At 45.8% G+C, this 16,071-nt stretch overlaps 2 pseudogenes; one reads left to right on the plus strand and one right to left on the minus strand.

Moving 5' to 3' along the window:
• Positions 1-16,071, plus strand: part of LOC139253655 (zinc finger protein 850-like) — a 105,873-nt pseudogene that overhangs the window by 82,939 nt on the left and 6,863 nt on the right.
• LOC139253650 (zinc finger protein 211-like) lies at positions 6,143-11,051 on the minus strand (annotated as a pseudogene).

The following is a 16,071-nucleotide window of genomic DNA, read 5'->3' on the forward strand; positions in this document are numbered from 1 at the left end:
GAGACATGGCTCCAGGGAGACCAAGGCTGGTAACTTAACATCGAGGGATATTCAATATTCAGGAAGGATAGACAGAAAGGAAAAGGAGGTGGGGTAGTGTTGCTGGTTAAAGAGGAGATTAACGCAATACTAAGAAGGATATTAGCTTGGATGATGTGGAATCTTTATGGGTGGAGCTGCAGAACATCAAAGGGCAGAAAACGCGAGTGGGACTTGTGTACAGACCACCAAACAGTAGTCGGGAGGTTGGGTATGGCATCAAACAGGAAATTAGGGATGCGTGCAATAAAGGTACAGCAGTTATCATGGGTGACTTTAATCTACATATCGATTGGGCTAACCAAACTGGTAGCAATACAGTGGAGGAGGACTGCCTGGAGTGTATAAGGGATGGTTTTCTCGACCAATATATCAAGGATCCAACTGGAGAGCTGGCCATCCTAGACTGGGTGTTGTGTAATGAGAGAGGATTAATTAAATTAATTAAAAATAAAAAAGGGAAGGTGGCTCAACCGTGGCTATCTAGGGAAATCAGGGATAGTATTAAAGCCAAGGAAGTGGCATACAAATTGGCCAGAAATAGTAGCGAACCTGGGGACTGGGAGAAATTTAGAACTCAGCAGAGGAGAACAAAGGGTTTGATTAGGGCAGGGAAAATGGAGTACGAGAAGAAACTTGCAGGGAACATTTAGGCAGATTGCAAAAGTTTCTATAGATATGTAAAGAGAAAAAGGTTAGTAAAGACAAACGTAGGTCCCCTGCAGTCAGAATCAGGGGAAGTCTTAATGGGGAACAAAGAAATAGCAGACCAATAGAACAAGTACTTTGGTTCAGTATTCACTAAGGAGGACACAAACAACCTTCCGGATATAAAAGGGGTCAGAGGGTCTAGTAAGGAGGAGGAACTGAGGGAAATCTTTATTAGTCGGGAAATTGTGTTGGGGAAATAGCGGATGGGATTGAGGGCCGATAAATCCCCAGGGCCTGATGGACTGCATCCCAGAGTACTCAAGGAGGTGGCCTTGGAAATAGCGGATGCATTGACAGTCATTTTCCAACATTCCATTGACTCTGGATCAGTTCCTATCAAGTGGAGGGTAGCCAATGTAACCCCACTTTTTAAAAAAGGAGGGAGAGAGAAAGCAGGGAATTATAGACCGGTCAGCCTGACCTCAGTAGTGGGTAAAATGATGGAATCAATTATTAAGAATGTCATAGCAGCGCATTTGGAAAATGGTGACATGATAGGTCCAAGTCAGCATGGATTTGTGAATGGGAGATGATGCTTGACAAATCTTCTGGAATTTTTTGAGGATGTTTCCAGTAAAGTGGACAAAGGATAACCAGTTGATGTGGTATATTTGGACTTTCAGAAGGCTTTCGACAAGGTCCCACACAAGAGATTAATGTGCAAAGTTAAAGCACATGGGATTGGGGGCAGTGTGCTGACGTGGATTGAGAACTGGTTGTCAGACAGGAAGCAAAGAGTAGGAGTAAATGGGTACTTTTCAGAATGGCAGGCAGTGACTAGTGGGGTACCACAAGGTTCTGTGCTGGGGCCCCAGCTGTTTGCATTGTACATTAATGATTTAGACAAGGGGATTAAATGTAGTATCTCCAAATTTGCGGATGACACTAAGTTGGGTGGCAGTGTGAGCTACGAGGAGGATGCTATGAGGCTGCAGAGTGACTTGGATAGGTTAGGTGAGTGGGCAAATGCGTGGCAGATGAAGTATAACGTGGATAAATGTGAGGTTATCCACTTTGGTGGTAAAAACAGAGAGACAGACTATTATCTGAATGGTGACAGATTAGGAAAAGGGAAGATGCAACGAGACCTGGGTGTCATGGTACATCAGTCATTGAAGGTTGGCATGCAGGTACAGCAGGCGGTTAAGAAAGCAAATGGTATGTTGGCCTTCATAGCGAGGGGATTTGAGTACAGGGGCAGGGAGGTGTTGCTACAGTTGTACAGGGCCTTGGTGAGGCCACACCTGGAGTATTGTGTACAGTTTTTGTCTCCTAACTTGAGGAAGGACATTCTTGCTATTGAGGGAGTGCAGCGAAGATTCACCAGACTGATTCCCGGGATGGTGGGACTGATCTATCAAGAAAGACTGGATCAACTGGGCTTGTATTCACTGGAGTTCAGAAGAGTGAGAGGGGACCTCATAGAAACGTTTAAAATTCTGACGGGTTTGGACAGGTTGGATGCAGGAAGAATGTTCTCAATGTTGGGGAAGTCCAGAACCAGGGGTCAGCCATTTAGGACCGAGATGAGGAGAAACTTCTTCACCCAGAGAGTGGTGAACCTGTGGAATTCTCTACCACAGAAAGTAGTTGAGGCCAATTCACTAAATATATTCAAAAGGGAGTTAGATGAAGTCCTTACTACTCGGGGGATCAAGGGGTATGGCGTGAAAGCAGGAAGGGGGTACTGAAGTTTCATGTTCAGCCATGAACTCATTGAATGGCGGTGCAGGCTAGAAGGGCTGAATGGCCTGCTCCTCCACCTATTTTCTATGTTTCTATGTTTCTATTAGCAATCTTGTTGTGCGAGGCCCCTTGGGGAAGAGTGACATTAATATGGCAGAATTCTTCATTAGAATGGATAGTGACACAGTTAATTCAAAGACTAGTATCCTGAACTTTCAGAAAGGTACCTTCGATGGTATGAGACGTGAATTGGCTAGGATAGACTGGTGAATGATACTTAAAAGGTTGACGGTGGATAGGCAATGGCGGACATTTAAAGATCACATGGATGAACTTCAACAATTGTATCCTTGTCTGGCGTAAAAATAAAACGGGAAAGGTGGCTCAACCGTGGTTAACAAAGGAAATTAGGGATAGTGTTAAATGCAAAAAAGAGGCATATAAATTCGACAGAAAAAGCAGCACACCTGAGGACTGGGAGAAATTTAGAACTCAGCAGAGGACAAAGGGTTTAATTAGGAGGGGGAAAATCATCATCATAGGCAATCCCTCGAAACGAGGATGACTTGCTTCCACGCCAAAAAAGGATGAGTTCACAGGTGTTTCATTAAAGGACCTAATATTCCAGGTCCCGAACTACATCCTGAAGGGAGGAAGATGCCTGTGCATGGATTTTTTTAATGTGTGGTGGCTGTTGCACAGAAGCCACCACACGGGCTTGACAGAGCTAGGTGTTGGTCCAGTGGCGAGGATTAACCAGGACGACTGGAGACTAGCTCTGCTGCATGGACCTCGTGCACACAAATATCGCAGTGTGGGCTGGCCCATGCTGCCCCTGGGCTCGCGGCCCCGAACTCACGCCTCTCCTGGGCCCCAATCACGTCCCTCCACAGTCTCTCGCCGCTTCTTCGCCCCGACCTCGCTGCTCCTGCTGCACCGACCCACCTTCCAATCATCAACCTGGACCTTGATGACGTCACTCTTTGCTACCTTTGCAGCTCGCGCTGCTCCCTGAAGCTGCATGCCCCCATGCTGCTCCCTGGGCCACACGCTGCTCCTTTTATGGCCCCGACCTGCCATAATATACCCCGATCCTCCAATATAACACAGACAGGATATCCTGTCACTTATCACAATGCTGTTTGTGGGAGCTTGCTGTGTTCAAATTGGCTGCTGCGTTTTCCACATTACAACAGTGACTACACTCCAAAAGTACTTCATTGGCTGTAAAGCGTTTGAGATGTTTGGTGGACATGAAAGGCGCTATAACAATGCAAGTCTTTCTTTCTTAATACAAAAGCAAAATACTGCAGATTCTGAAATCTGAAATAATAACAAACTGTTGGAAATCTCAGCAGGTCAGGCAACATCTGAGAGAAAGAATAGAGTATGAGAGGAAGCTTGCAGGAAACATAAAAACTGACTGCAAAAACTTCTATAGATATGTGAAGAGAAAAAGATTAGTGAAAACAAACATAAGTTGCTTCTAGTCAGAATCAGGTGAATTTATAATGGGGAACAAAGAAATGGCAGACCAATTAAACAAATACTTTGGTCTATCTTCACGAAGGAAGACACAAATAACCTTTCAGAAATATTAGGGGCCCGAGCATCTAGCGAGAAGGGGGAACTGAAGGAAATCCTGATTAGTCAGGAAATTTTGTTATGGAAATTTATGGGATTGAAGGCCGATAAATCCCCAGGGCCTGATAGTCTGCATCTCAGAGTACTTAAGGAAATGGCCCTCGAAATAGTGGATGCATTGGTGGTCATTTTCCATCATTCTATCGACTCTGGATCAGTTCCTATGGATTTAAGGGTAGCAAGTGTAATAACACTTTTTTTTACAAGGGAGAGAGAAAACAGGGAATTATAGACCGGTTAGCCTGACATCAGTAGTGGGGAAAATGTTGGAATCAATTATTAAAGATGTAATAGCAGCGCATTTGGAAAGCAGTGACAGGATCGGTCCAAGTCAGCATGAATTTATGAAAGGGAAATCATGCTTGACAAATCTTCTTGAATTTTTTGAGGATGTAACTAGTAGAGTGGACAAGGGAGAACCAGTGGATGTGGTGTATTTGGACTTTCAAAAGGCTTTTGACAATGTCCCACAAAAGAGATTAGTGTGCAAAATTAAAGCACATGGTATTGGGGGTAATGTATTGACGTGGATAGAGAACTGGTTGGCAGACAGGAAACAAAGAGTAGGCATAAATGGGTTCTTTTCAGAATGGCAGGTAGTGACTAGTGAGGTACCGCAAGGTTCAGTGCTGGGACCTCAGCTATTTACAATATACATTAATGATTTAGACAAAGGAATTGAATGTAATCTCTCCAAGTTTGCAGATGACACTAAGCTGGGTGGCAGTGTGAGCTGTGAGGAGGATGCTAAGAGGTTGCAGGGTGGCTTGGACAGGTTGCATGAGTGGGCAAATGCATGGCAGATGCAGTATGATGTAGATAAATGTGAGGTTATCCACTTTGGTGGCAAAAACATGAAGGCAGAATGTTATCTGAATGGTGACAGATTAGGAAAAGGGGAGGTGCATCGAGACCTGGGTGTCATGGTAAATCAGTCATTGAAAGTTGGCATACAGGTACAGCAGGCAGTGAAGAAGGCAAATGGCATGTTGGCCTTCATAGCGAGAGGATTTGAGTATAGCAGTGAGGTCTTACTGCAGTTCTACAGGGCCTTGGTGAGGCCACACCTTGAATATTGTGTAGTTTTGGTCTCCTAATCTGAGGATGGACATTCTTGCTATTGATGAGGGAGTGCAGCGAAGGTTCACCAGACTGATTCCTGGGATGGCAGGGCTGACATATGAAGAAAGACTGGATCGACTCGGCTTATATTCACTGGAATTTAGAAGAATGAGAGGGGATCTCATGAAAACATGTAAAATTCTGATGGGATTTGACAGGTTAGATGCAGGAAGAATGTTCCGGATGTTCGGGAAGTCCAGAACCAGGAGTCACAGTCTAAGGATAAGGGGTAAGCCAATTAAGACTGAGATGAGGAGAAACTTCTTCACTCAGAGAATTGTGAACCTGTGGAATTCTCTACCACAGAAAGTTGTTGAGGCCAGTTCGTTAGATATATTCAACAGGGGATTAGATGTGGCACTTACAGCTAAAGGGATCAAGGGATGTGGGGAGAAAGCATTGAATGGTGGTGCAGGCTCGAAGAGCCGAATGGCCTACTCCTGCACCTATTTTCTATGTTTCTGTGAGCGAGCAAAAATCTGTCAGTTGGACTATAACGTGGTAAAATGTCAGGTTATCCCCTTTGGTAGGAAAAAGATAAAACAAAATTATTATTTAAATGAGGACTATTACAAAATGCTGTGGTACAGAGGGATCTGGAGGTTCTTGTACCTGAAACTCAAAAAGTTAGCATGCAAGTACAGCATGTAATCAGGAAGGCAAATGGAATGCTGGCCTTTATTGCAAGGGGGATGGAGTATGAAAGTAGGGAAGTCCTGCTACACCTGTACAGGGCCTTGGTAAGACCACACCTGGAGTACTGCGCACAGTTTTGGTCTGGACTTGTCTCTATTCCCGTGCCGAGGGGATTGCTACACCAGATGGGAGGGGCAACATTTAGGGACACGGATTCCCCACCAATTCCCATTCCCCTTCTTTCTGGTGGATAATGGAGGGGCCACTGTGTGTAATGTGCAAGTCAATAAGAATTGTCAGCAACCTCTTTCTACTTGGACATTTTATTCAGTAGAAACTTTCACACACTATTGCAGATTTTGTACCAAAAATCAATTTAGGATTAAAGTAAAAGTTCATAATTTTATTGCAAACTAACTTTCTGTTGAGAGTTGCTGAATTAAGGGGAAAGATAACCCACAGCTTTTCTTAAATGGACACTGCAGCCCCAAGAACACAATCAGCAATATATCCAGAATATTAAAGTCCAGCCCAGTTACAGGGTTATTAACATCAGCAGAAACAAACCCCAACTGTCAGAATGAACATGGTTCAGTCGGGATGTGATTAACAGCAGCAATAACAGCAGATTCCAACCCCTGCAGTCACTTGTAAACTCGCATGTGTATCAGCAGGGTGGATGACCGAGTGAATCCCTTCCCACACTCAGAGCAGGTGAATGGCCTCTCCCCAGTGTGAACTCGCTGGTGTTTCAGCAAGTCAGATGACTGAGTGAATCCCTTCCCACACTCAGAGCAGGTGAACGGCCTCTCCCCAGTGTGAACTCGCTGGTGTTTCAGCAGTTGGGATGAACAAGTAAATCCTTTCCCACACTCAGAGCAGGTGAACGGCCTCTCCCCAGTGTGAACTCGCTGGTGATTTCCAAGGTTGTGTGACACATTGAATCCTTTCCCACACTCAGGGCAGGTGAACGGTCTCTCCCCAGTGTGAAGTCGCTGGTGTGTCAGTAGGTTGGATGACGTAGTGAATCCCTTCCCACACTTTGAGCAGGTGAATGGCCTCTCCCCAGTGTGAACTTGCTGGTGTGTCAGCAGGTTGGATGATCGAGTGAATCCTTTCCCACACTCAGGGCAGGTGAACGGTCTCTCCCCAGTGTGAACTCGCTGGTGTGTCAGCAGGTGGGATGACTGAGTAAATCCCTTCCCACACTCAGAGCAGGTGAACGGTCTCTCACCGGTGTGAGCTCGCCGGTGAGCTACAAGTTGGGATGACCCAGTGAATCCCTTCCCACACTCTGAGCAGGTGAACGGCCTCTACCCAGTGTGACTGCGTCGATGAATTTCCAGCTCCGACGGTGATCTGAATACCTTCCCACAGTCACCACATTTCCACGGTTTCTCCATGGTGCGCTTATCCTTGTGACTCTCCATGGTTGGACGATGGGTTGAAGCCTCGCCCACGCACACAACACGTTTATAGTTTCTCCGCGCTGTGAATGGTGCGATGTTTTTTCAGGCTGTGTAACTGGTTAAAGCTCTTTCCACAGGCAGTGCACTGGAACACTCACTCGGGTGTGTGTGTCTCGGTGCTTTTCCAGTCATACTGATGTTTGAAATCTTTTCCCACAGGCAGAACAGACAAACATTTCTCCTTCCACTTTCAAAGACCGATGATATTCAGGTCCTGATGAATGGAGTGACTGTGTCAGATCTTGATGTGATGTGATGTTTGGTTTGTGTTTCCTGTCTGAAAATCTCCCCTTCTAATATTCTGTAAAAGGAGATAACAAAACTCATCGCTGTCAGTACAAGACAGAAATTCAGGATAGACACATCTAGTTTCCATGGAATATTCTTTCCTCTCTTGTTCTTCCAAAGCTGTAAATCCCTGTCCCACACATTGTCCCCCTTGTTGTGCTGAAATCCAAACCTATCGCACATTTCTAGACCGTTTCTCCTCCACTCCCATTTTTCACCACCAATTCTGGCTGGGTTCAGGTCTACACTCACTGGTTCCCATCCCTCTCCACCCCTGAAGGTGCTGACTCTGTCTGGGTTCAGTTCTACCCTCACTGGTTCCCCTCCCTCTCCACCCCTGAAGGTGCTGACTATGGCTGGACCCAGTTCCACATTCGCTGGTTTCCCTCCCTCTCGTCCCCTAAAAGTGCTGACTCTAGCTTTGAGGAACAGGGTGAATGAAGGGAAACCAGTGGATGTGGTGTATTTGGACTTACAGAAGATATTTGACAAGGTGCCACATAAAAGGTTACCGCACAAGATAAAAGTTCACGGGGTTGGGGGGTAATATATTCGCATGTATGGAGGATTGGTTAAGTAAAAGAAAACAGAGATTCGGAATAAATTCTCGGGTTGGCAATCAGTAACTAGTGGGGTGTTGCAGGAATCAGTGTTGGGACCCCAACTATTTACAATCTAGATGAATGAATTAGATGAAGGGACTGAGTGTAATGTAGCCAAGATGGGAGGAAATGCAATGTGCGAGGAGAACACAAAAAACCTGAAAAAAGACATAGACAGGCTAAGTGAGTGGGCAAAAATGTGGCAGATGGAGTATAATGTTGGAAAGTGTGAGGTTATGCAGTTTGGTAGAAAAAAATTTGAAGAGCATGTTATTATTTAAATGGAGAAAAATGTGCAGTACAACGGGATCTGGGGAGTCCTGCTGAATGAAACATTAGTATGCAGGTACAGCAAGTGAACAGGAAGGCCAATGGAATCTTGACCTTTATTGCAAAGGGGATGGAGTATAAAAACATTGAAGTATTGCTACAGTTATACAGGGTATTGGTGAGGCCACACCTGGAATACTGAGTACAGTTTTGGTTTCCATATCTAAGAAAGGATATGGTTGCTTTGGAGGCAGTTCAGAGAAGGTTCACAAGGTTGATTCCGGAGATGAGGGGGTTAACTTATGAGGAAAGGTTCAGAAGGTTGGGCCTCTACTCATTGGAATTCAGACGAATGAGAGGTGATCTTATTGAAACGTATAAGATTATGAGGGGGCTTGACAAGGTGGATGCAGAGAGAATGTTTCAACTGATAGGGGAGACTAGAACTAGAGGGCATAATCTTAGAATAAGGGGCCGCCCATTTAAAACTGAGATGAGGAGAAATTTCTTCCCTCAAAGGGTTGTAAATCTGTGCAATTTGCTGCCTCAGAGAGCTGTGGAAGCTGGGTCATTGAATAAATTTAAGACAGAGATAGACAATTTCTTAACTGATAAGGGAATAAGGGGTTAGGGGGAGCAGACAGAGAAGTGGACCTGAGTCCATGATCGGCTCAACCATGATCGTATTAAATAGTGGAGCAGGCTCGAGGGGCCATATGGCCTACTCCTGCTATTATTTCTTATGTTCTTATGCTGACTCTGTCTGGGTTCAGTTCTGCACTCACTGGTTCCCCTCCCTCCCCTCCCCTGATGGTGCTGACTCTGGCTGGGTTCAGTTCTACACTCACTGGTTCCCCAGCCTCTGCTTCCTTGATGGTGCGGACACTGGCTGGGTTCAGTTCTTCAATCACACTTTCCCATCCTCTGCTCCCTAAAGGTGCTGACTGTGGCTGGATTCAGTTCTGCACTCACTGGTTCCCCTCCCCTGATGGTGCTGACTCTGGCTGGGTTTAATTCTACAATAACTGGTTTCCTCTCCCTCTCCTCCTCTGAAGTGCTGGCTAACTTAGATCTGGTCCTGTGTAATGAGATAGGATTAATAAACAATCTCCGAATAAAGGAGCACCTTGGAATGAGTGATCATAGCATGGTTGAATTTCAAATTGATATGGAGAGCGAGAAATTTGGATTTCAAACCAGCGTTCTAAGCTTAAATGATGGAGACTACATAGGTATGAGGGCAGATTGGGCGAAGGTGGACTGGGAAAATAGATTAAAGTGTAGGACGGTTAAAGTGTAGGGCCAAATTACAGCAAAATTCTAAAGGGGCAAAGTGTGTTAAAAAGACAAGCCTGAAGGCTCTGTGCCTCACGCGAGGAGTATTCGGAATAAGGTGGACGAATTAACTGTGCAGATTGCTGTTAATGGATATGATGTAATTGACATCACGGAGACATGGCTCTCGGGTGACCAAGGCTGGGAACTCAACATCCAGGGGTATTCAACATTCAGGAAGGATAGACAGAATGGAAAAGGAGGTGGGGTGGCGTTGCTGGTTAAAGAGAAAATTAACGCAATAGTAAGGAAGGACATTAGCTTGGATGATGTGGAATCAGTATGGATGGAGCTACGGAATACCAAAGGGCAGAAAACGCTAGTGGGAGTTATGTAAAGAACACCAAACAGTAGTAGTGAGGTTGGGGACAGCATCAAACAAGAAATTAGGGATGCGTGCAATAAAGGTACAGCAGTTATCATGAGCGATTTTAATCTACATATTGATTGGGCTAACCAAACTGGTTGCAATGCGGTGGAGGAGGATTTCCTGGAGTCTTTTACGGATGGTTTTCTAGACCAATATGTCGAGGAACCAACCAGAGGGCTGGCCATCCGAGACTGAATGATGTGTAATGAGAGAGGACTAATTAGCAATCTTGTTGTGCGAGGCCCGTTGGGGAAGATTGAGCATAATATGGTAGAATTCTTTATTAAGATGGAGAGTGACGCATTTTTGAGCGATAAGGGAGTAGAGGGTTATGTGGAGCAGATGGGGAATTGGAGCGGAGTCCATGATCGGATCAGCCATGATCTTATTGAATGGGGAGCAGACTCAAGGGTTTCAAATGGCCTACACCTGCTCCTTTTTCTTATGTTCTAGAGTTTCCCCTCCACTCCCAGTTTTCACCACCGATTCTGGCTGCGTTGAGTTCCCCACTCGCTGATTCCCCTCCCTCTCCTCCCCTGAAGGTGCTGGCTCTGGCTGGGTTCAGTTCCAGACACTGACATCATTCACTTTGTTCCTGCACCAACATGGCTGCGCATGTGCTGTGCTACTCACTGAATATCGATGGCGGACCGTTGAACCTGACTTCCTAGACAAAAATGGCCGCCGCTAACCTGGGCCTGTGACCGGGAGAAAGCCCCGAAGCTGCAACCGCCGATATTCCGGTTATTATTCCGGGCTTGCGGCGGGCACCGGTTGTTTATGAAGCCTCTCCGGCTCCCCGCTGGTTCATTACTCCGCTCCGTCCCGCTGAAAAGGACACTTCTGAAGAGCCTGTCCAAAACGTGTTGCCTTCGCCATTACCCGCACCGCGCATGCTCCTAAGGCCCCACACCAACCGCCAGGACCCGCGCCTGCGCACTGAGCTCCCGTAGTCTGGGTGCAGCACATTCTTCCCCGCGCGGTATGCTGGGTACATAAGACCATGAGAAATAGGAGCAGGAGTCGGCCCTTCGGCCCTCCGGCCCTCCGGCCCTCCGGCCCTCCGGCCCCCCGAGCCTGCTCCCCATTCAATAAGATCATAGCTGATCTGATCATAGAGTCAGCTCCACTTCCCAGGCTCCCCAGAACCCCTTTACTCCCTTATCGCTCAAAAATCTGTCTATCTCCGCCTTAAATATATTCAATGAACCAGCCTCCACTGCTCTCTGGGACAGAGAATTCCACAGATTTACAACCCTCTGAGAAAAGAAATTCCTCCTCATCTCAGTTTTAAATGGGCTGAGGAGAAAGGCTGCATTTGTGAATAGAACAGGATTTACTGTGATTGCATTGGACACTGAAACATGTCCATTCTGGCAGCTCTTGTTCGTTTCTGATGATCATAATAACCCCTATATCTGAGCTGGAAATTAATACCCTGTATAAATTTTGAATAAATTATCTGTGTTTCAAATATTTGATTGCTCCGTGATCACAGGAGACCAATTGATGTTCCATTTTAGTGCTTTTTCTTAATCTAACTTATGTCGCTTCTCACTTTGTTTGCTTTCTATCATCTCAAACACCAAACTTGTTCTGTTTGAGGCCCTACGAGACGAATTTAGGGAGCTAGGAGCTAAATTAAAAAGTAGGACCACAAAGGTAGTAATCTCAGAATTGCTACTAATGCCACGTGCTATTCAGAGTAGGAAACACAGGATAACCCAGATGAATACGTGGCTTGAGCAATGGTGCAGAAGGGAGGGATTCAAATTCCTAGGATATTGGAACCAGTTCTGGGGGAGGTGGGACCAGTACAATTGACCTGCACCTGGGAAGGACCGGAACCAATGTCCTTGGGGGAGTGTTTGCTAGTGCTCTTGGGGATGGGTTACGGGGATGGGAACCTATGCAGGGAGGCAGAGGGAAGTAGAATAGGGGCTGAAGCAAAAACATTGTAAATGTCAACAATTGTAATTAATTGCTGTTTAGAGGGCAGTGTCATTTATTTAGAATTTTGTACATCAACAACAATACCAGGAATCAGTGAGTGTAGATGAATGGAGTAGGATGCAGGAGTACAAAGAAGAAAAGTAAAAGTGGAGGGCAGAGAAACCCAAGACAAAAAGCAAAAAGGGCCACATTACAGCAAAATTCTAAAGGGGAAAAGTGTGTTAAAAAGACAAGCCTGAAGACTCTGTGCCTCAATGCGAGGAGTATTCATAATAAGGTGGATGAATTAATTGCACAGATAGCTGTTGACAGATATGATGTAATTGGCATCATGGAGACATGGCTCCAAGGTGACCAAGGCTGGGAACTCAACATCCAGGGGTATTCAACATTCAGGAAGGATAGACAGAATGGAAAAGGAGGTGGGGTGGCGTTGCTGGTTAAAGAGTAAATTAACGCAATAGTAAGGAAGGACATTAGCTTGGATGATGTGGAATCAGTATGGATGGAGCTACGGAATACCAAAGGGCTGAAAACACTAGTGGGAGTTCAGATCAGCCATGATCTTGTTGAATGATGGAGCAGGCTCGAGGGGCTAGATGGCCTACTCCTGTTCCTATGAAAGGTAACTTCGATGGTATGAGATATGAATAGGCTAGAATAGACTGGTGCATGATACTTAAAGGGTTGATGGTGGCTTGGCAATGGCAAACATTTAAAGATCACATTGATGAACTTCAACAATTGTACATACCTGTCTGGAGTAAAAATAAAATGGGGAAGGTGGCTCAACCGTGGCTAACAAGTGAAATTAAATATAGTGTTCAATCCAAGGAAGAGGCATATAAACTGGTCAGATAAAGCAGTAAATCCCAGGACTGGGAGAATTTTATAATTCAACAGAGGAGGACAAAGGGTTTCATTAGGAGTCGGAAAATAGAGTTTGAGAGGAAGCTTGCTGGGAACATAAAAACTGGCTGCAAAAGCTTCGAGAGATATGTGAAGAGAAAAAGATTAGTGAAGACAAACGTAGGTCCCGTGCAGTCAGATTCAGGTGAATTTATAATGGGGAACAAAGAAAGAGCGGACGAGTTGAACAGATACTTTGGTTCTGTCTTCACAAAGAAAGACACCAATAACCTTCTTGAAATACTCACACACCGAGGGTCAAACGAGAAGGAGAAGCTGAAGGAAATCCTTATTAGTGTTCGGGAAATTGATGGGATTGAAGGCCGATAAATCCCCGGAGCTTGATAGTCTGCATCCCAGGCTATTTAAGGAAGTGGCCCTAGAAATAGTGGATGCATTGGTGATCATTTTCCAACAGTCTATCGACTCTGGATCAGTTCCTAAGGACTGGAGGGTAGCTAAAGTAACACCACATTTTTAAAAAGGAGGGAGAGAGAAAACGGGAAATTATAGACCGGTTAGCCTGACATCAGTAGTGGCAAAAATGTGGGAATAAATTATTAAAGATGAATTAACAGCGCATTTGGAAAGCAGTAAAAGGATCAGTTCAAGTCAGCATGGATTTATGAAAGGGAAATCATGCTTAACAAATCTTCTAGAATTTTTTGAGGATGTAACTGGTAAAGTGGACAAGGGAGAACCAGTGGATGTGGTGTATTTGGACTTTCAAAAGGCTTTTGACAAGGTCCCACACAAGAGATTGGTGTGCAAAATTAAAGCACATGGTATTGGGGGTAATGTACTGGCATGGATAGAGAACTGGTTGGCAGACAAGAAGGAGAGAGTCGGGATAAACGAGTCCTTTTCGGAATGGCAGGCAGTGACTAGTGGGGTGCCGCAGGACTCAATGTCGGTATGCCAGCTATTTACAATATACATTAATGATTTAGATGAAGTAATTGAGTGTAATATCTCCAAGTTTGCAGATGACACTAAACTGGGTAGTGGTGTGAGCTGTGAGGACGACGCTAATAGGCTGCAGGGTGACTTTAAAAGGTTAGGTGAGTGGGCAAACTCATGGCAGATGCAGTATAATGTGGATAAATGTGAGCTTATCCACTTTGGTGGAAAAAACATGAAGGCAGAATATTATCTGAATGGCGGCACATTAGGAAAGGGGAGATGCAACGAGACCTGGGTATCATGGTACATCAGTCATTGAAAGTTGGCATGCAGGTACAGCAGGTGGTGAAGAAGGCAAATGGTATGTGGGCGTTCATAGCTAGGGGATTTGAGTATAGGAGCAGGGAGGCTTACTGCAGTTGTGCAGGGCCTTAGTGAGGCCTCACCTGCCATATTAGTCTAACCCCTCCCCAACAGCACTAGCAAACACTCCCCCTAGGACATTGGTTCCGGTCCTTCCCAGGTGCAGATCAATTGTACTGGTCCCACCTCCCCAGAACTGGTTCCAATATCCCAGAAATTTGAATCCCTCCCTTCTGCACCACTGCTCAAGCCACATATTCATCTGAGCTACCTTGTGCTTCCTACTCTGACTAGCACGTGGCATTGGTAGCAATCCTGAGATTACTATCTTTGAGGTCCTACTTTTTAATTTAGCTCCTTGCTCCCTAAAATCGTCTCATAGGACCTCAACCAGAACAAGTTTGGGGTTTGATATGATAGAAGGCAAACTAGGTGAGAAGTGACATAAGTTAGATTGATAAAAAGCACTAAAATGGAATATCAATTGGTAGAAACATAGAAACATAGAAACATAGAAAATAGATGCAGGAGTAGGCCATTCGGCCCTTCGATCCTGCACCGCCATTCAATGAGTTCATGGCTGAACATGCAACCTCAGTACCCCATTCCTGCTTTCTCGCCATACCCCTTGATCCCCCAGCCTTTCTTGATATGTCAGTCCCGCCATCCCGGGAATCAGTCTGGTGAACCTTCGCTGCACTCCCTCAATAGCAAGAATGTCCTTCCTCAAGTTAGGAGAACAAAACTGTGCACAATACTCCAGGTGTGGCCTCACCAAGGCCCTGTAGAACTGTAGCAACACCTCCCTGCCCTGTGATCACGGAGCAATCAAATATTCGAAACACTGTTTGAAACACAGATACTTTATTCAACATTTGTACAGGGTTTTAAATTCCAGCTCAGATTGCAGGAGCTCAGTGTGCAGGCGCAGGTTCTGGTGGGTGGGCTTTGGAGCAGGCGCGATGCGGGTAATGGCGGAGGCAGCATGTTTTTGAAAGGCTCTTCAGAAGTGTCCTTTTCAGCGGGAAGGAGCGGAGTAATGGACCACCAGGGAGCCCGGGATGCTTCATAAACAACCGGTGCCCGCCGCAAGCCGGAAATAATAACCGGAATATCAGCGGTTGCAGCTTCGGGGCTTTCTCCCGGCCACAGGCCCTAGCTAACGGAGGCCATCTTTGTATAGGAAGTCAGGTTCAACGGTCCTCCATCAATATTGAGTGAGTAGCACAGCACATGCGCGGCCATCTTGGTGCAGGAACAATGTGAATGATGTCAGTGTCTGGAATTGAACCCAGCCAGAGTCAGCACCTTCAGGGGAGGAGAGGGAGGGGAACCAGTGAGTGAGGAACTGAACCCAGCCAGAATCAGCACCTTCAGGGGAGGAGAGGGAGGGGAACCAGTGAGTGAGGAACTGAACCCAGCCAGAATCGGTGGTGAAAACTGGGAGTGGAGGGGAAACTCTAGAACATAAGAAATAGGAGCAGGTGGAGGCCATTTGGCCCCTTGAGCCTGCTCCCCATTCAATAAGATCATGGCTGATCCGATCATGGACTCGGCTCCAATTCTCCGTCCGCTCCCCATAACCCTTTAGTCCCTTATCGCTCAAAAATGTGCCTATCTTCACCTTAATTGTGTCACTCCATCTTAATAAAGAATTCTACCATATTATGGTCACTCATCCCCAAGGGGCCGCGCACAACAAGATTGCTAATTAATTCTCTCTCATTACACCTCACCCAGTCTAGGATGGCCAGCCCTCTGGTTGGTTCCT

This window comes from Pristiophorus japonicus, unplaced genomic scaffold (genome assembly GCF_044704955.1).
Source record: "Pristiophorus japonicus isolate sPriJap1 unplaced genomic scaffold, sPriJap1.hap1 HAP1_SCAFFOLD_495, whole genome shotgun sequence".
NCBI lineage: Eukaryota > Metazoa > Chordata > Chondrichthyes > Pristiophoridae > Pristiophorus > Pristiophorus japonicus.